A 22970-nucleotide genomic window follows, 5' to 3' on the forward strand; every position below is an offset into this window, starting at 1 on the left:
TTTACAGAGCTGAAAGTGTCGCATGTATGGCCACATGACCGGAAGCCTTTACTAAAAACCACTTGTACTAGTTGCCAAAATCCTTCTAGTTGTTGGCGCAGGAGGTCGGACCTCTGAAGCGGCTCACACACATACGGTTCCTAGTAGAGATATAAAGTTTTCCATGGGGAGTTTTTATGGAAACTAGTGCTTGGCTGCCCCGAAGAAGTGAGTGTCAAGGGTGGATCCAGTGGGGTCAAGCATCTAAATATTCGCTTTGAATAACGTAGCCTCGGGGGAAACCCCATATGAGATTCAACAACTATTGTCTCAGCCTACCATAAGATTTGTACTTGCTTGTGCATTTTATTTATTAAACATTGTGTCTTCTATAACTATTACATGTTCCAAATGGTCAAAAATTTGAAGAAAATTATCATCTACACGTGAGCAAAAATCTAACAAATTTCTGAAAAAGTTTGATCAAAAGGGTAGTACAAAAGCTTTCCAACACTTGAAACACTAGATCAAAACTAAAGTATCAAAACGTCAATATCGAAATACTTCTTGAAGTAGGTTTGTCTCTAAACCATCATGTATTTTCAAACTAGCTCAACAACTAGGTCACTAATCCAACAGGTTATTCCCAAAAAGTTCTATAAACATCAACATTCAACAAGCTATTGATTCAAACATCTTAAGTGCAAAAAAAAATCAACATCATTATCAATTCTCTCATCAGGATAATCAAATCCTCTATCACGAAGCTTGATCAATCTATACTAGGTTCATAATTTTGGATATATCTTTCCTGTTTTGAACCTAGGTTATATCAAAATCAGAATTGCACCATTGGAATCAAACAAACTTGTAAATTGTCAAATGCTTATATGACTTTTAAGTATCACCCTAAGAAAAGAAAACCCAGTTATAAAGCTACTCAAAAAAGAATAAGATTCTTGTATATCAATCGCAAGATCTTATTAAAACATAGGACATTCCTACACCATTTTCATCACTACTTACGTGGCTACGGTACAGAGTTTGACGGAAAAATTTTGCAAAGACGTGCTTTTCAACAAAGAGACGCTTTATCACAATGAACAAACAATAGCGGTAAAATCAACAAAGCATATCTTCCTAAACCAATAATCACCTATTGACTTTGTCCTTTGGAAATTTCAACAACTTTGAAATAATCACATGTCAATTTGGACTTGTAAAGACGTCAATCTAGGATCTAAACCTAAACTACTCTTTATTCATAAATAAACTTAAATTTCAATCTCTAAGCATATTTTATACAAGATATAAGAAAACATCGAATATGGATATAAAAACATTCACAGATATATCATTATAAAGCAAATGAATAATACAATTTCTCACTTAGAAGTCCCTATTTCCTACTTAGGCTTCCAAATTGCTTTAAGAATATACAAGAATATGCATCCGTCGATCTTTAGTCTGAGTCGCTTCCTTCAGTCCTTTGAATGCAAACGAGAACAAGAATCGGGTGTTTTTTCCGCCCAACCTTGAAGCTTATGCTTCCTCGGAATTCTTGGTCAATCAAGAATACTCGACCCTGCACAAATTGGTTTAACCAAAGAATTCGAAAGCAAGAGGGAATCTGGTGCATGCCTAGATAATATATGCATTTTCATTTTTCTACTTCATTTTAAGAAACAAGCATTCTCTATCATACTAGGATGTGGTAGAGAGCATAAATAAGGAATTTCCATCATTTTCTACGGATAATTCAAATAATAACTCGGCCAAGTATAATGCCATGCACAGCAAAATAATAGTTGGAAAAAACAACTATTCTCCCTAAAAACATCCACATTCGGCACTCGTCTCGAAAGGTAATTTTCTAACTCAAGCTTAACCCTAGCTTGGTTCCCTCAAAACACAAATTCAATTGAGAATACAATCTTTCTTTTTAAACAAAAATAGAGATATCATTTTCCTTACTAATCATTACTTGTCTAATATATCTATCGAAGACAATCTTTCATATTTTGGAAAACGGTAAACTTTCATAAGCAATAATCTTAAAATCAATCTTTCGACTAAATAAGGTACATGCAAAAGAAGGTATTATACATGTATGAATTTAATCTCATATATAACCAAAAAGTATGCAAACACATTCTTAAAATAGAATTAGAACTAATTATTTTGGACAAAATACGTTATTAACAATTAGTTAACATCTTTTCTCTATATTCTTTTCTTCTATTCTAAAATGATTTACAATGCATTTCAAATAGGATAATGACATATGAAACAAATTTGGATAATCATACCTAATATCTAAAGCTTCTAATTCTATGCATTCTTATACCAAATCATAACAAATAACAACCATAAACAAAGGAATTCTGACCTTTTGAAAACTTGGTCCGGTTTGTACGACCTTGACGGTCTTTCATCCAATAGATCCTCGCCTTCTTCGCAAGTCTCTCTCAAAACTATTCCTATCATACCTATCTCTATTTCTCTCTTCGATATTATCAAAATATCTTCTTCTCTACTCTATCCTTCTCTTCTTGGTTCTCTCGTTCTTTCTTGCTAGCGAAGAAAAGATGATCCTTTCTTCTATCTTCTCCTTTTATTTATCTGATTTTTCCCTAAGATTACTCCTTTATTAAGGGCTCGGTGATTGCAATGGTTTAGAAATCTTTTACCTTCAACTCCTCTTACTCTTCCACGTCTGAGAGAGATGGCATCTTTTGTTAAATTTCTGCTATTATTATGCAAGATTAACACCACGATAGAAGTCTATCTCTACGTTACCTCCACGATGTGAGTTTATCTCTAAGTTGTTTGTTGCTTCTATTCTCCCTTGGTCGTGTTTACAACAGTTCTGATCGGTCGAATAGGGAGGTTGGAAGATGTAACAAGCTCTTATGAGTTGTATTTCACAGTTTCATCGCTATCTCTGCCAGGTCTAAGCCACGTTGAGGCTAACTTGCTTGGTTTATGCCACTGCTAAGAGTCTTCCTCTTGCTGCGTGGCATGGGAGGAGTCTAATTGAGGTTTCAAACATGTATAATGGCATTTTTAACGCTTCATGCATGACCACGTTCCCTATCTTTGCTATGAACTGATTGTTTGCTATTACACCCACGTTGGAATTCTTAATTCTGCACTTAATTCCACTAGTCTATGCATATTCTAACGTTAACCATGGTCTATTTCCTTTGCATGATAAGTTCCACGTTAAAATCATTCAATCCATGCATTTAATCGTTGGTTTTTGCATCTCTAATGTTAACTAAAGTCTCTGTTTTAAATCCAACGTTTGCATGCCATGTCACTCGACTCATATTAGTCGTTATTTTAACTCCAAGTTAGTTGATAGTTTTGGTTTGATTGGTTTGGCCATGCATTAATTAAATGGAGTCTAAGCGGTCTTCATTTGGTCATGCGACATAGTCACTTTTCAAACTAATTCCACCACCTATTAAAATGCGACTATCTAATATAAATAATAAACTCAGAAATATTTAAAGTTTATAATTTATATTCCTAATTTGCAATATAAATAATAATCTTATATGTTTAAAGTTATAATATATATAATTTACCTATATGTTAGATAAATATGTTTTATGAATAGTCATTTTTATAGCTTATAACAATAATCGTCTTAATTAAATTTACAATTTTGCCTAAAAATCTATATTTACAAATACGTGTAATCGACAAAATCAAGTTGTCTACCAAACAACTAATCATTTTATAAACTAGGTCATATAATTCATTTTATTTAACAACTAATTAATCATACTAAAATATTCAATATAAATCATGAACTATATTCACTTTTGAATATACAAGTTTATAATCTATTCCTAATTCGTACGACTAAAATGTAATTCCAAAAACCAAACATAATCGATAATTTCACACAAAGCAAATGAAATCATGGAATCGCTATATAATTCAATCATTAATAAATTTTTCATCCTATATGGTTGAATTTAACATAATATTTCATTCATAAATGCAAAGATATATGTATATGCAAATGTGGTGTGTGAGATTCCCTTTTTCCATAGAAGTTATTTAGTTAAAAACAATTCTACCTGATTCGTGTTCTCGCCTTCGACCTCCTTCACCCGATCCTGCATTACTTGCACTCAAAAGTTTATCAGTATTGACAAACCCAAAAGAATATTAAATGTAGAATTTTATATTAATTGCAAGAGTAAAAATGCATACAATATTTCCTCACACTAGATTATGAATGATGTAATCTATTTTAATTTCAAAATCACATTAAATCTTTAAATTGAACATTATTAAGTAAAATGATTCATGACATCCGTCCCCTCTTGGAAGAGACATCGTCTCGATGTCTTGCCACTCATCAATAATCACAAAACAATAATATCTCATAAAATGTCAATCATACCTCAAATTCAAATAATAATACCAATAGCACACAGGTTATGCAAGTTTACATCATAAAATTTAAATAATTGTTTCAAAATATCCAGAATTAAATAACAGTTATTTCCTAAGAGAGTAAATGAGGAAAATGGCAGTCAATCGTCTCAGCATCCTCCCATGTAGCACTATCCTCAGAATATTGGTCCCACTAAACCTTATACTGAGTGAAATCTCTACTACGTAGCTTCACACTATGTTGATCTAGGATTCGGATGGGCTCCACTAGCACCACCCCTGGATCCTGAACCTGTAAGGATTGACAATCAAGAATATGAGATGCATCAGCATTGTAAGGTTTCAGTTAAGACACATGAAACACATTATGGATTCGAGCTAGAGCAGTGGGTAAAGCTAATCTATAAGCAACTGGATTGATAACCTCCAGTACATCAAAGGGTCCCACATATCTTGGAGCCAATTTTGATGATTTTCCAAATGAGATAGAGCTCATATGAGGTTTGACTCTCAAAAAGACTTTATCTCCTGCAGCGAATTGTCTAAAAGTTCTATTTCGGTCTGCATAACTCTTCTGTCGGTCAGCTGCTTCCTTCAATCTACTCTTAATCAATACCATTTGCTCATCCATTTCCTTGAGTAAATCTGGACAAATAATGATCCTATCCTCTAGTCTATCCCAACTGATAGGTGTGCGACATTTTCGCCCATAGAGTGCTTCAAAAGGTGCCATCCCTAATGATGCATGAAAGGAGTTGTTATAAGAAAATTCAACTAAGGGCAAGTACTCCTCCCATTTGTATTGCTGATCCATGCAATACATTCTCAAAAGATCCTCCACTACTTGATTAACCCTTTCTGTTTGGCCGTCAATCTGAGGATGATATGCTGAGCTAAAATTTAGCCTTGTTCCCAATGTTGCATTCAATGTTGTCCAAAATCTGGAAGTCATCCTAGTATCCCTATCAGATATTATAGTTTCTGGAACTCCATGTAACCAAAAAATTTATTGCACAAATTTCTTGGCAAGAACAAATGATCCATCTTTTAGATTACCAGGTATGAAATGTGCAACTTTAGTCAACTTGTCCACCACTACTAAGATAGTGTCATGCTTATTCTTACTCATCGGTAATCCTTGGATGAAATCCATACTGATTACCTGCCACTTGTATTCTAGTATAACATGTTGGAATAGAAGTCTTGTTGGATGAACATGTTCAGCTTTTACTCTTTGACATTCCAGGCATTGTGCTACATACTCAACCACTTCTTTCCTGAGTTTAGGCCAAAAATACAATGTTTTCAAATCAGCTACCATCTTTGTTATTCCAGGGTGTCCTGAATAAGGTGTATTGTGCATCTCATGTAATATCAACTTCCCTCTCCCCCTTCTGGTATGTACATCCTTCCTTGGTATCTCAAAATACCCTCTGGTTCTATCTCATATCCATCATAGCGATGGTCTGAAGAGTTTCTTTCCAAGGCTTGTTTAACTCTTAAATAATGTTCATCTTCGGAAAGATTCTACAACACTTGTTGCTTCAAATTTGTCCTTGTTGTAACCATAGCAGATAGGTGTCTTCTTCTGCTGAGAGCATCAGCTACTCTATTTTCCTTCCCTTGGATATATTCAATACCAAAGTCATACTCACTTAGAAATTCAAGCCACCTTCTCTGTCTTGCATTTAGGTTAGGTTGTGTAAAAATATACTTCAATCCTAAATGATCCATTTTAAGCTCAAAAGGCTTCCCTAAAAGGTAATGCCTCCACATTTGTAATGAATGCACAATAGCTAGTAGTTATAAATCATGCGGAGCATAATTCATCTCATATTGCTTTATCTTTCATGATTCATATGCAACCACCTTTCCTTCTTACATCAACACTGCTCCCACACCTTCTCCCAAGGCATCTGTAATTAGTACAAAATGTCCGTTGGGATCTGGTATTGTTAATACTGGTGCCGTTGTCAATTTCTGCTTCAGGAGTTGAAATGATTCTTCACACTTCTTAGTCCATTCAAACCTTTTTTCCTTTTTCTGAAGTGAGGTAATTGGTGCCGCTATCCTGGAAAACCCTTCCACATATTTTCTATAATAGCCAGCAAGTCCCATAAAACTTTGAACTTCTGAAACATTCTAGGGTGTTGGCCAATCTACTATTGCTTCTATCTTTGCAGGATCAACTGAAATTCCTTCGGCGGATATGACATGACCTAAGTATTGCACCTTTTCCTGAAAGAAGGCACACTTAGAGAATTTCCCATAAAGTTTACGATCTCTCAGTCATTGCAAAACTATCCTCAGGTGTTTCTTATGTTCTTCTTCATTCTTAGAATAGATCAATATGTCATCAATGAAGATTAAAACAAAATCATCTAAGTATTCTCTGAAAATATTGTTCATGAGGTTCATGAATGTTGCTGGGGCATTAGTTAAACCAAATGGTACAACTGTGAATTCATAGTGCCCATACCTTGTTTGGAATGCAGTCTTAGGAATGTCTTCATCTTTAATCCTTAACTGATGATATCTGGATCGAAGATCAATCTTGGAGAATATAGATGCACCTTTCATTTGATCAAATAATTCATCTATCTTTGGTAGTGGATATTTGTTTTTGATGGTTACTTTGTTCAACATCCTATAGTCAATGCATAACCTCAAAGTACCATCTTTCTTCTTTACAAAGATCACTGGTGCACCCCATGGGGATACGCTAGGTCTAATAAAACCTTGCCTAAGCAATTCCTACAATTGAGCCTTAAGCTCATATAGTTCTATTGTTGTCATTCTATATGGAGCCTTAGATTGTGGCTCCATTCTAGGTAAGAGTTCTATAGAAAAATCGAACTCTCTCTTAGGTGGTAACTTGGTAAGATCTTCTGGAAAGACATCTAGAAATTCTGCAAGGACAAGATATTCTGTAGGACTGTTCTCTACATTATTCAAATCATTGACCATGATGGCAATGATGGAACATCCTTTTCTTTGGGCCTTCTTGAGTTGCATCGCCGAAATGTATCTCAATTCAAGAGGATTTTGAGACCCGAAAATTTCAACGAAATTCCCAAAATTATCCATGCAACTAATGACCTTATCTTCATAGTTCACTATGGCTTTATGTTCAGTCAACCAATTAATACCTAATATCACATCATATGATCTTAGTGGTGCAACATAAAGGTTAACTTGGGTTTGGAAACTAGGAAGTTCTAATTCACTGCAAAATAGACAAGTATCTACCCTCTTTTCTGCTCGATTTCCATACTGAACCATCCATGAATTTGAAATATAACTAGGTTTAACAGATATTCTAGAAACTACTTGTGGATCAATAAAACATTCAATAGCTCCCATATCTATTAAAATAGAAACTCTTTGTCCAAAGAGCTTACCCGTAATCTGGATAGGTGCGGCTTGGAAATCAGCTTGACGATTATCGACAGTAGCGTGAATCTGATGTTGAGGGGCTCCTTGCTGATATGCTCCTCTCTATGCTAGGGTATGTTGTGGACAATTGGGGGCGTAATGACTCCCTCCACAATTATAACACCCATCCCTAGGACTAGGATGGGCACTTGACCTTCCTCTGTCCATATTCTGTCGAGCATTTGCTTTCTTGTTTCCATCCTGATTCGCTCTTCCTTTTTCCTTGGTGTTGGGTCCCTCTTAAGATTTCTTATCTGCCGATTGTTTCCATTGTGGTTCCTTTGGAAATTTCTATTCCCAAAATTCGGTCGGTTGTTCTCATTCTTTCGGAGGTTCCCCAACTGTTGCAACTTCTGCTCTTGCTTAATCGCCTTTTCAAATACCTCCACCATAGTTAATGGATTATGGATATCCACCTCCGCTCCTATATGGGTTCTTAAACCCAAAATGAACTTCCGAATGCGAAATATTTCATCCATCTGGTATTGCGGAACATACTTAAGGAGATTAGTAAATTTCTCCCAGTACTGTGTTACCGACATATTACCTTGAGTAAGGTTTTGAAATTTTGTCATCTTCTTGTCAAAGAATAACTGTGGAAGCCACCTTTTCCTGAAAGATTGTAAAAACAAATCCCAAGTGATCTCTCTTGGTTGCAGTTTCCTTTTTGACTTTTCATTGTCCCACCAAGTAGCAACTTCACCAGACAACTGATAAGCAACCCAAACTGCCTTGGTTTCATTTGACATGTTGCAGAGACCAAAATATTTCTCCATTTCAATTACCCATGCCTCTACACCATCGCCAATTGTTTTTCCATCAAACTTTGGCGGGGCTATCCTTTTCAAATCTTTTGCCAGCTCTTCTTCTATTCTGGCTTGGTTGTCGGGTTGCTCCTCAACCCTTGGGGCTTCCTATCGGACTTCTCTGACCCTTCGAACCTCTTGTTCGAGATCATTCATCTTGCAGTTTGTTGATTGAGTAGGTCAAGAATTTGATCTAACCTTTCATTTCCATAACTTGGTCCTGCTCGTGTGGTTCTTGAGGTCATTTTTAACAATTCTGCATCAGAGAGATGTTGATAATTCTTAGTGAAAAAGAAACATATTTTCAATGTTACATTTTTTGTGACTTCTATCATGCTCCCTAACATCTAGCCTTATATTACAACTACAAAGATTTAATACTCTTATTGACTATTATAGGAAAACAATATAAATTTATAATATAGCAATATCAAATAATTTTCAATCTACTTCATTCAAATTTATAACACAAGTTAGGTTCAAAATACATATAGATAGATATCATCAAGAAATACACAATTTTTAACTCAAAATACAAAAGAAGACATCTTTATTTGATAATAGAAGGGAATACATCTTTATTTGATAATAGAAGGGAATACATCTTTATTTGGTAAAAGAAGGAAAGACATTTTTATAGAAGTGTTGTAAAACGTTACATCACTCCTCGGGAGGAGTCAGGGGAGTGGATTCTTCCAACTCATTAGGACTTAAAGGGGTATATCCTTCCGATTCAGTCTCACTCAGAGGGGTATAGCCCTCAGATTCATGATCACTTAGAGGAGTATACTCCTCGGATTCTTTAGAACTTATCACTATTGGCCTTATAGGTGAGTACTCTAACTCAGGCTCTTTTTCTTTTACAGGAATATTCTTCTCAGAAGGTATTACAACACTTCCTTCTGGGAGTGGTTTCACTTCAAAAGGGACGTCATCCAAAACCGGCTTGACAGGAAATGGAGGATCCTTCTTGACCCTCAGGTAATGGGCATACCCAGCTACAGATTTACGGGTTGTCTGCTTGGTACGCACCATTTCTGTAATGTTTAAACATAAAACTATTAATCTCCAAATTTATCTTAACATAGTGACTCATATGGGTCCTAGTGTTATAAACCCTAGGCTCTGATACAAAAATGTAAAGACGTCAATCTAGGATCTAAACCTAAACTACTCTTTATTCATAAATAAACTTAAATTCAATCTCTAAGCATATTTTATACAAGATATAAGAAAACATCAAATATGGATATAAAAACATTCATAGATATATCATTATAAAGCAAATGAAAAATACAATTTCTCACTTAGAAGTCCTTATTTCCTACTTAGGCTTCCAAATTGACTTAAGAATATACAAGAAGATGCATCCATTGATCTTTAGTCTGAGTTGCTTCCTTCAGTCCTTTGAACGTAGACGAGAACAAGAATTAGGCGCTTTTTTCACCCAACCTTGAAGCTTACGCTTCCCCAGAATTCTTGGTCAATCAAGAATACCCGACCCTGCACGAATTGGTTTAACCAAAGAATTTGAAAGCAAGAGGGAATCTGGTGCATGCCTAGATAATATATGCATTTTCATTTTTCTACTTCATTCTAAGAAACAAGCATTCACTATCATACTAGGATGTGGTAGAGAGCATAAATAAGGAATTTCCATCATTTTCTACGGATAATTCAAATAATAACTCGGCCGAGTATAATGCCATGCATAGCAAAATAATAGTTGGAAAAAGCAACTATTCTCCCTAAAAACATCCACATTCGGCACCCGTCCCGAAAGGTAATTTTCCAACTCAAGCTTAACCCTAGCTTGGTTCCCTCAAAACACAAATTCAATTGAGAATACAATCTTTCTTTTTAAACAAAAATAGAGATATCATTTTCCTTACTAATCATTACTTATCTAATATATCTATCGAAGACAATCTTTCATATTTTGGAAAACGATAAACTTTCATAAGCAATAATCTTAAAATCAATCTTTCGACTAAATAAGGTACATGCAAAAGAAGGTGTTATACATGTATGAATTTAATCTCATATATAACCAAAAAGTACGCAAATACATTCTTAAAATAGAATTAGAACTAATTATTTTGGACAAAATACGTTATTAACAATTAGTTAACATCTTTTCTCTATATTCTTTTCTTCTATTCTAAAATGATTTACAATGCATTTCAAATAGGATAATGACATATGAAACAAATTTGGATAATCATACCTAATATCTAAAGCTTCTAATTCTATGCATTCTTATACCAAATCATAACAAATAACAACCATAAACAAAGGAATTCTGACCTTTTGAAAACTTGGTTCGTTTTGTATGACCTTGACGTTCTTTCATCCAATAGATCCTCGCCTTCTTCGCAAGTCTCTCTCAAAACTATTCCTATCAAATCTATCTCTATTTCTCTCTTTGATATTATCAAAATATCTTCTTCTCTACTCTATCCTTCTCCTCTTGATTCTCTCATTCTTTCTTGCTAGTGAAGAAAAGATGATCCTTTCTTCTATCTTCTCCTTCTATTTATTTGATTTTTCCCTAAGATTACTCCTTTATTAAGGGCTCAGTGATTGCAATGGTTTAGAAATCTTTTACCTTCATCTCCTCTTACTCTTCCACGTCTAAGAGAGATGGCATCTTTTGTTAAATTTCTGCTATTATTATGCAAGATTAACACCACGATAGCAGTCTATCTCTACGTTACCTCCACGATGTGAGTTTATCTCTAAGTTGTTTGCTGCTTCTATTCTCCCTTGATCATGTTTACAGCAGTTTTGATTAGTCAAATAGGGAGGTTGGAAGATGTAACAAGCTCTTATGAGTTGTATTTCACATTTTCATCGCTATCTCTGCCAGGTCTACGCCACGTTGAGGCTAACTTGCTTGGTTTATGCCACTGCTAAGAGTCTTCCTCTTGCTGCTTGGCATGGGAGGAGTCTAACTGAGGTTTCAAACATGTATAATGGCATTTTTAATGCTTCATGCATGACCACGTTCCCAATATTTTCTATGAACTGATTGTTTGCTATTACACCCACGTTGGAATTCTTAATTCTGCACTTAATTCCACTAGTCTATGCATATTCTAACATTAACCATGGTCTATTTCCTTTGCATGCTAAGTTCCACGTTAAAATCATTCAATCCATGCATTTAATCGCTAGTTTTTGCATCTCTAATGTTAACTAAAGTCTCTGTTTTAAATCCAACGTTTGCATGCCATGTCACTCAACTCATATTAGTCGTTATTTTAACTCCAAGTTAGTTGATAGTTTTGGTTTGACTGGTTTGGCCATGCATTAATTAAATGGAGTCTAAGCGATCTTCATTTGGTCATGTGACATAGTCGCTTTTCAAACTAATTCCACCACCTATTAAAATGCGACTATCTAATATAAATAATAAACTTAGAAATATTTAAAGTTTATAATTTATATTTCTAATTTGCAATATAAATAATAATCTTATTTGTTTAAAGTTATAATATATATAATTTACGTATGTGTTAGATAAATACATTTTATGAATAGTCATTTTTATAGCTTATAACAATATTCGTCTTAATTAAATTTACAATTTTGCCTAAAAATCTATATTTACGAATACGTGTAATCGACAAAATCAAGTTGTCTACCAAACGACTAATCATTTTATAAACTAGATCATATAATTCAATTTATTTAACGACTAATTAATCATACTAAAATATTCAATATAAATCATGAACTATATTCACTTTTGAATATACAAGTTTATAATCTATTCCTAATTCGTACGACTAAAATGTAATTCCAGAAAACCAAACATAATCGATAATTTCACACAAAGCAAATGAAATCATGGAATCGCTATATAATTCAATCATTAATAAATTTTTCATCCTATATGATCGAATTTAACATAATATTTCATTCATAAATGCAAAGATATATGTATATGCAAATGTGGTGTGTGAGATTCCCTTTTTCCGTCGAAGTCATTTAGTTAAAAAGAATTCTACCTGATTCGTGTTCTCGCCTTCGACCTCCTTAACCTGATCCTGCATTACTTGCACTCAAAAGTTTATCAGTATTGACAAACCCAAAAGAATATTAAATGTCGAATTTCATATCAATTGCAGGAGTAAAAATGCATACAATATTTCCTCACACTAGATTATGAATGATCTAATCTATTTTAATTTCAAAATCACATTAAATCTTTAAATTGCACATTATTAAATAAAATGATTCATGACAGGACTAGAGCCCAATACGAACAACTTAGAAAACAATAACAAATGGAGGAAGAAGATAATCTTGTATTCCAAACTTTTGGGTTTATCGTTGTTGACAAAGAAGTAGTCAATAGCACCATTAGAGACCTCGAGCAAGATTTCAAATTTGATAGGCTAATGGAAAAATTGTTGGCAAAACAAAAAGAGAAATATCTCTTGATGTTTGCAAAATTTGGAGCTAAACTACCACAAGACTTTAAAATAGAAAGCTTGAAACAAGATGTAGAGGCAAGTAACACCCAAAACACAAATGATCCAAATAACGAAGATATGAACAAAGAAAGTCATGAAGAATCAAGGAAAGAAAGGGATGGCACAAGAAAAGAGCGAAGTGATAAAAGAGCGAAGTGATAAAAGAACTCATGAAGAAACAAGAAGAAACTATGTGAATAATCCATTATCAAACCTTACTCAACAAATGCAAACTCTACAACAACAGATACAAGACATGCAAAATGGAACAAGCTCCAAGAAGTATTCATTAGAAGATATATGCCCATATCCTTTCGATAAGAATTTGAATATGATACCATTTCCACAACTTTGCGAGATTCCAAATTATGACAAATACGATGGAAAATCCGATCCTCGGGATCACATTAGGGAGTTTTGTACTATAAGCACTGAATTTGCTCATGATGAAACTTACCTTATGCATCTTTTTCCTAGGAGTTTAAATGGACAATCAATGGAGTGGTTTTCAAGATTACCATCTGGAATCAAATCTTTTGAAGAACTTGTGAATAGGTTTATTTCACAATACTCCTACAATATAAGGAATGAGATAACGATGCTGGATCTCTGCAATGTTAAACAAAAGAATGGTGAATCTTTTATGATCTTCTTACAATGATGGAAATGCATGTTTAATAGGTATCCCCGAGATGTACCTGATCAAGAAAAAATTCACATATTCATTGATAATCTTATCAGTGAAATGAGTTATCGACTAAGAATGCAATGTCCTCCCTCTTTTGCCAAAATGATCGAGAATGGTCTAAAAATAGAGAACACAATGGTAAAGAAAGGAGAACAAAAACTTTACAATAATTCATACAACAACAATTCCAACAACAACAACAATAACAATGACAAACCCAAGTTCTGGTCAAAGAATAGGAATGTCAGCAATGAAGGAAATGATGATAATAGTAATACAAAACAACAACAACCAATTTTTAATCTATCAAGTCAAATCCCAAGCAATAATAATCCAGAAAACAATAAAGCCAAGTCCTTTTTCTCCAATCCTCGGAGGAAATTCACAAACATTGGAGAACCTTTGTAATCAGCTCTAAAAACTCTACTTGCCAACAAATTGATTGTTTTACCAGAAGCAAGAAGTTATGAACCACCAGTCAAGCCAAATTGGTGGAATGACAATCATTTTTGCAATTACCATCAGAATAAAGGACACCTAACAAATGATTGTCAAAGATTGAAACACCTTATCCAAGATCTAATCGATAATGGAACCATCATAGTGGATAGCCATAAGACAAACGAATCACACCTAGCTTTCAAAACTCCACTTCCAAATTATGACAAAGGTGAACCATCACAATTAAAAGATGAAAAAGGGAAAACCAAAGTGAATTACAATTATACATATGATGATGTGGTAAATGTGATCATTGTTAAAGATAATCCATCTTCAGAGCCAATCAATGTTATTAATAGAAGCAAAGCAAAGGTTACCTTTCCAGGTATAGCAAAAGACCCAACATCCACTTCACAACAATACAATTTAGTAGAACAATTACAAAGTATACCCGCTCAAATATCAATTCTGGAACTTCTCAAGATTTCACCTATGCATAAGGAAATTTTGGAGAAAGATTTTGTAGAAACAACAATTTCAAAAGATTTGGATATATATCAGTTCCAAAACATGGTAGGACACCTTATAGCTCCTCATTGCTTATCATTTTCTGAAAATGATGACGCATCCTCACAACATCCTCACAATGCTCCCTTACATGTTGAAGTCTCCATTAATAAAACTCGTGTCAAATGTGTACTCATAGATGGAGGAGCCGGCTTAAACATTTGTGCATTAAGTTTGATAAAAGCTTTGGGATATTCAAAAAATGCAGTGGACCCAAAAAAGAAAATAACCATCAAGGCTTATGATGAAGCAGAACGTTCTTCTAAAGGAACTGTTGTGCTACCAATAAAAATAGGACCTGTGGAAAGGGATACATTATGTCAGGCTTTAGATTTGAACCTCTCTTACAACATTCTTCTAGGATGACCATGGATTCACAAGATGCAATCAGTTCCTTCTACATATCATCAATGTGTGAAATTTCCTCATGAAGGACAAGAGATCACTATAATTGCAAATTCTAGTCAATATTGCAATAATTTGAAGCCAACACAAGATACAAGAGTTCCACATAACAGAGAATCAGTATATCCTACCAAAGAAATTCAAGCAAAGTTATGGGAAACTTTTGAGGAAAAGCTCAAATTAAATGATGAAGGAATGGGAAAATATTCTTTGCATAATTTTCCACTTTCCCCTAAGTCATATGGAAAGCCTAAAGATATTCAATCAAAGACATCAGAAAGATCAAGACATATATTTAAAGGGACATTTGTTAGTGCTGGAACTCTTGAAGAAGAAAATGAAGACAAAGACATTCTTGGTTGGTTGTATAAGGATGAAGATAAAACTATAGCAATAGCAATAGAAGTAAATATTCTCATAAAACAATATGGCAAAGGTTATGAAATCATGCAAAAAATGGGATATGAAGGAAAAGGACCAATTGGTAAGCGACATCAAGGTATTTCAGAACCTATTTGTCCACACTCGCAATCCAAAGAAGATAAATCTGGGCTTGGATATCTAAAATCCAATCAAAAGCAACATAATCATCCACAACAAAAGTGGAAAAAGAAATCAGTTTTTAAAGAAGAAAATTGGCAAGAAAAGCTACATCAAGCGACCGGAATAGTAAACAATAAACAAAAGGAGCAAGAAGAACATGAAAAGCAAGACAAGGAGATTACCATCAAGGGTAAAGAAAAATCTTGTCAACAAGTTCTAAAAATACAAAAAAATGCAAAATCTGAACAAGATATTCCAGAAGTAGTAAAAATAGAGATGGCAGAAATCAGGGAACTTTTTGTGCCAAACAACATTCCTGTATGGTATAGTGAAGTAGTCCTAGATCATGATTCAGAGACAGATTCAAATGAGTATGAATGGGGTCCAGATGTCTTATCTACTACATCAAGTAAGGAACACAATGAAGACCAAGAAGCTATCACAAAAGAAGACTTGTCTATTGCAAAACAAAAGATGGAGTTAAAAAGAAGACAAGAAAAACTCAGAATTTAGAGAAAAGAGGCATATGCAAAAAGGAAAGGGAATTACAAAGACAAAGAAGTAATGCCACAAGAAGTACAAACAAGGATAGATCAAGCATCTGAAAATACAAGATTTTCATCAAAAGAGGAACAAGATGTATCCAGATATGGAAGAACCATAGACGAATTAAGAGATAGTCAAGTTGGATTGACTATTAGTCCAGAAGAAGTTGAGTTTGAAAGGAGACAAAATCTAGTAAAAGAATCCTCTTTATCATGTACACAAGTATGTCAACTCTAAAATGCAAATGAGGTCAAACAAGAAGGAATTTGCAGTATTAAAGACATGTGTGTTGATATAATCCATTCATTTAAGGGACAAACACCAGTTGAAGAACCACTTGAGTGTGAACTACAAAATGCTAATATTGATTGTGTTAGAACTAATTTAGAGATGCTTGAGAAAGACAATTCTCAAAAACATTTAATCTATGACAGTATCTATTCTATGCCAAGTTATGATCATTATATCATGAACGTTGAAACACCTAATGATGACAATGATTATGATTTACCCCTTCTTCATCCTAAACTAATTGATTGGGATAATTTAGACAACCCTAAATTGAATGTCTTTTCCAATGATCATGACTTAGCTATGTACCTTAACGTTGTTGAACCCATCCCACCTAAGATATCTTCCATTGCAGAATCAAGTGATGTTTCTCATAGTCAAGAGAATGCCAAACTTTCCAGTCGCAAAAGTGAAATAAAACAAGGAAAGAGACCTATTGTTGAAAACCATTTCATGGCAACACTAGATCAATCAAAAGAGAAAACAAAGGACGTATCTGATGGTGAAAACCTCTTTGAGGCACTAGAAGATGGAAAGTTTGACATTCTTCTTGCATATTTTCAAGAGAGATATGCTATCCTGATAGAACCAACAGAAGCAGTAAACATTGGTACATCAAAGGATCCTAAAATACTTCATTATGCTGCCTCATTATCAGAAAAAGAGAGGAATGAATACATGGAATTCTTTAAGAAAAGACAAATAAATTTTGCTTGGTCCTATGCAGATATGCCAGGACTTAATCCAGATCTTATCATGCATCATCTTAATGTGGATTTAAAAGCAAAACCAATTAAGCAGAAGCTAAGAAAGATGCATCCACACATTGCTCTTGTAAAAACTGAGCTGAAGAAACTATTAGAAGTGGGTTTTATAAGACCTATTGCTTATCCAGAATGGGTTTCAACTATTGTACCAATATCAAAACCAGATAAAAGCATAAGGGTCTGTACAGATTTCAGAGATCTGAATAAAGCATGTCCAAAAGATGATTTCCCACTACCAAACATTGATATCATAGTGGACTTATCAGCAAGGCATGAGATGTTTTCATTAATGGATGGCTTCTCAGGATATAATCAAATAAGAATTGCACCTAAAGATCAAGAAAAGACAACTTTCACCTGTGCATGGGGAACATATTGCTAGAATGTTATGCCATTTGGGCTTAAGAATGTAGGAGCAACTTATCAAAGGGCTATGACAATAGTTTTCCATGATATGATGCATACATTTATGGAAGATTATGTCGATGACATACTTGCAAAATCTCATACAAGACAAGAACATTTTAAGGAAGATTTTTGACAGGTTGGAAAGATATCAATTGAGATTAAATCCAAAGAAATGTACATTTGGGGTAACCTCTGGAAAACTCCTTGGTTACATTATATCAGCTCGTAGAATTGAAGTAGATCCTTAAAAATTCAAAGCTATCATGGAGATGGAGTCACCTAGGAACATAAGTCAATTGCGATCTTTACAAGGAAGATTGCAATCAATCAAGAGATTTGTTTCTCAGTTAGCAGATAGATGTCTTCCATTTACCCATCTTCTACATAAAAATGTTCCATTCAAATGGGATCCAAAATGTGAAGAACCTTTTTGGCAAATAAAAGAATATCTTATGAGTCCTCCAGTACTGATATCACCAACCAAAGGGAAACCATTGTTTCTCTATATCTCAGCAACAAATGTATCACTAGGAGCCCTCCTAGCCCAACATGATGATGAAGGAAAAGAAAGAGCAGTTTATTATATCAGTAGAATGCTTGTTGGCTATGAATTAAATTGTTCCTCAATAGAAAAGACATGTCTAGCAGTTGTATTTGTAACTCAGAAGCTGCGACGTTATATGTTGATTCATTCTATGAAACTAATAGCAAAGATAGATCCTCTCAAATATTTGTTGAGCAAGTCAACATTGATAGGGAGACTAGCCAAATGGGTTATGATACTGAGTGAATTTGATATAGAGTATGTTGACCAGAAATCTATCAAGGGACAAGTTATTGTTGATCAATTGGTTGATGCACCTTTACAAAATAACATGCCTTTGCACATCAAATTTCCTGATGCAGATATCTTGACAGTAAGTACAAACTTTTGGGAACTGTACTTTGATGGTTCTTATACACTATGGATCAGGCACAGGAATATTTTTCATCACACATCAAGGACACACAATTCCCAAATCATATAGACTGCGGTTTCCATGCACTAATAATACTGCAAAGTATGAAGCATCGGCTATTGGGCTTAAAATGGCCATTGAATGGAACGTCAAAAAACTACATGTCTATGGTGATTCACAACTTATCATCAATCAAATAAATAATGAATATCAAACAAAGGATGATAAGCTTATGCCATACAAACAGCTGATAGAGGAATTTAAAGGACTTTTTAAAGAAATATCATTCACCCAGATTCCAAGAAATGAGAATAAAGCAGCAGATACAATGGCTAAAATAGCATCTCTCTTGCAAAATAAAGAGAATCAACAACGCTACTAATTTCTTGTTTAAGATATCTTAACCCCTACCATTCAATCCCAACATACCTACCGAATTTTCCATATATCGAGAACCAGTCAATCCTCATATGGTCAAACTTATCAGTATTTAAAAGAACATATCCTTCCTCTTGACTTATCTCACAATCAAAGAAGGAATTTTATTCGCCTGTCCTCTTGCTATACTATAATTTATGATATCCTATATAGGCGTGGTCTAGATGGTATTTCTGGCACACACTCAAGTGGTTTAACATTGGCTAAGAAACTTCTTCATATGGGTTAGTTTTGGCCTACTATGGAGAGAGATTCATTCACATATTCTAGAAAATGCAAACTATGTCAAATCCATGGGAATCTCATTCATGCGCTAGCATAAGAGTTATATCCTATGATAGGATCATGGCCATTTTCACAATGGGGCCTTGATTTGGTAGGAAAGATAAATCCCTCATCTTCTAATGGACATAAGTTTATTCAGATAGATACCAAATATTTTACTAAATGGATTGAAGCAGTACCTTTAACAACAGTGACAGGAAAACAAATATCATCATTTATTTTGAATTATATAATCTGTCGTTATGGAGTTCCTATGACCATTATCACTAATAATGGAAGACCATTCAAAAATCAAGATGTGAAGGAGCTATGTGAACAATTTCATATCCAACATAGGTTTTCTACTCCATAATATCCACAGGGAAATGGTCAAGCTGAGGCATCAAACAAAACTATTTTGAAAATCTTGAAGAAAGCAGTCAATGAAGCTGGAAAAGACTGGCACATTTAGCTAAATCCTGCTCTTTGGGCATACCGAACTAGCATCCACACTCCAACAGGGGCAGCTCCATATTGTTTGGTCTATGGATCAGAATCCATATTACCTATAGAAGTAGAGATACCTTCTCTATGAGTATCCTTGCAAGGTCTTATACCAGAAGAAGAACAACGAGTCTCTCGACTCCAGGAACTAGAACTGATTCAGGAACGTCACCAAAATGCAATAGATCATTTGAAAGTATATCAACAAAGAATGGAAAGAAGCTATAACCACTGAATCAAGCCGCGCATTTTTCAGATTGGAGATATAGTTCTAAGGGAGAATCCAAGAAATCAGCAAGATCGAGAAAAGAAGGGAAAAATTGAACCAAATTGGCTAGGACCTTTTGTCATAGTAGCAACATATGGATCAGGAGCATACAAGTTATCTACCCCTGAAGGTGATTGGTTTGATGAACCTATCAATTCTATCCATCTCAATAAATTCTACGCTTGAGATATAAAGTCCTAAAAAAATCAACAAAAAGCATATAAAGTCCTAAAAATCAATCAATAAAAAGCATATAAAGTCCTAAAGAAATCAGTAAAAATTGGAAAAGCAAGAAAATCCCTAAAAAGTATAAACAACAAAAAAAAAATACAATAAATTTAGATAGTGAAAACTTGGTAAACAGGCGCTATCTAAGAAGTAAGTTCCTCCATCTATGAGATCGCTTTGCACACCTATCCACTCCATCCTATCGCATCTATTGCTTCCATCTACCTTACCTTATCCATTCCATCTTCCATCTTTCGCATTCATTTGCTTTGAACCATTTAGCAAGAAATGTGCAGCTTACCAACAGTTAACAATCTTTGACATACTTGTCGTAGTCACTATCCTAGATTTTATCAAAATCAATCATATATGCATGTGTATCCCACCATGGTTTTGGATCTTGATCAATTCATACATCCATAATAATTTTGTTTCCACTGGGGACAAAATCCTAATTCCTTTTACTAAGGTGATCTTTTGAATCTTTGAAAATCCCAAAACATTCAAAAAACTTAGAAAAACCAAAAATACCTAGGATTTTGAAACAGATAACGAGCAACAAAGAAACAAATCAATCAAGGCGTTTAATCAACAACTGAATCGTGAAACTCAGGAAATCAAGAATCGATCAGCACGTAATAAAGGATTATCAAAGATTATTCATCAAGATGATTATATCAGTTAATGACCATAAGAACATGTGAATGACATGCAAGATTCAATGTTTATATCTTGATTTTATTGCTAATCATGTACTCTATGCAACTCAAGGATGTCCATGACTAGAGAAGCTATGATGGGGCATGATTATTTTCTTTGATTGTTGTCTGTGGTTTATCTCTTACTATGGTATGAACTTGTCTCAGGATATGATTGACAAAAGATCAAGGAGGACGTTCCAAGTCATGCATGAAAGGAGATACTCCTTGTCTGTTCTGCAAGCAATACTCAGGTCAACTTGATCCATTATATCAAGTTGCTTGTATTAACTTGCTATATCAAAATCCATGTAAGAAATACTCGGGTCATCTTGAATCTTTATGTCAAGTTGCTTGTATTTTCTTACAATATTTTAAAGCTCAATGATGAAATCAAGCACTGTTACAAGATAACATATGAAGAATGGCATTATCATTTTAGTTAGATCTTTTCATTAGCTCATTATTCATCTGCATTATAAGCATTCATGGTCAGTTACATTATAAGAATTTCATTTCATTAATAGATCAATGGTGATAAATAAAGATTGAGTATACTTGGACAAACAAAAACAATTTGCATCTAATCATTGTAGGTGAATTCATTTTTAGAATCATTTTAATCATCATCCATTTCATTTAGTTGCATTTAAATTATTGCATTAATTTGCATTCAATTAAGTGCATTTCATTCATCATATAGTGTATCATCATTATTATTTTCATTATCATTCCATTAACGATCATTTAATTGCATCTTTGCACTTAGATTCATAAATTACATATAAAAATAAAAAATATTTCATGTAGATCATTTGCATTTACATCATCATAAGCATTAAATCAATCATTCATTTGCATTTCCATATAGATCATTGCATTTGCATCATTTACATATCATTTAAGCTAGTAATCATTTTCATTTGCATCCAAGATCATCAAAATAAAAAATCAACAAAAGCATTTATCATTGCATCATCATGCAAAGCATCATCATCAAAAAAAAAAACATGCATAAATATCATCATCCATCTAATCATTGCATCCATATAATCAAAGCATATAGATCATCATCAAATAGAGTAACATAATAAAGATCGTCATCATATAGAATTTATGTCTGCATATAGATCATCATAAAAACAATAGTCCAAGTATACAATGATATCAAATAAGCAATACAAGTGCCTCCAAATCAAGTCATGGTTGTCTTGTACCACTACCACCTGACTCTGTCCATCTCTGTGGCTATGGGTGAGAAGATCCTCCAGATGCCTGTCTCCCATGATCACCACTCCTCTGAGGAGGTCCCATGACCCCACCACTGCTAGTATCCATCAACACGGTGGTATGATAACTACCTGCTCTCTGGCTCTCTGCAACTGCCTCCTCATATCATTGTCGCCAGTGGGAGATCTCCTTCCCAGCCCGAACTAATTCTCTAATAGTGCCAACTGAGAGATTACCTGATCCAACCTGCTAAATATGATCAAGAAGGCCCTAAGTATCTTGTTGTCTCCTAACAGCTCTATCCCTCTTAGCCATAAGAGTCTGCACCTATGCTCTAAGACTGTCAATGGTCTCCTTCTCTAGTGCATCCTTCTCTGGCATATCATGCACTGGTGCATCCTGCTCTAGCAAATCTTATTGTGGTGCATGAACCCCAATCGCCTCCTCACCACCACTTTGTCTAACTATTGGAATCTCCGTCCGAGTAGCTCTCGCAATCCGTCGTCTAATAAGGGGAACATGATCCTTTGGATCCTCATCATCTCCACCATGAGTTGCAATAACCCTAGGGTCTGGTTGAATCTATCCAAAATCAATGCCTCTCCCGC

Source organism: Cryptomeria japonica, chromosome 4, assembly GCF_030272615.1.
Source record: "Cryptomeria japonica chromosome 4, Sugi_1.0, whole genome shotgun sequence".
NCBI lineage: Eukaryota > Viridiplantae > Streptophyta > Pinopsida > Cupressales > Cupressaceae > Cryptomeria > Cryptomeria japonica.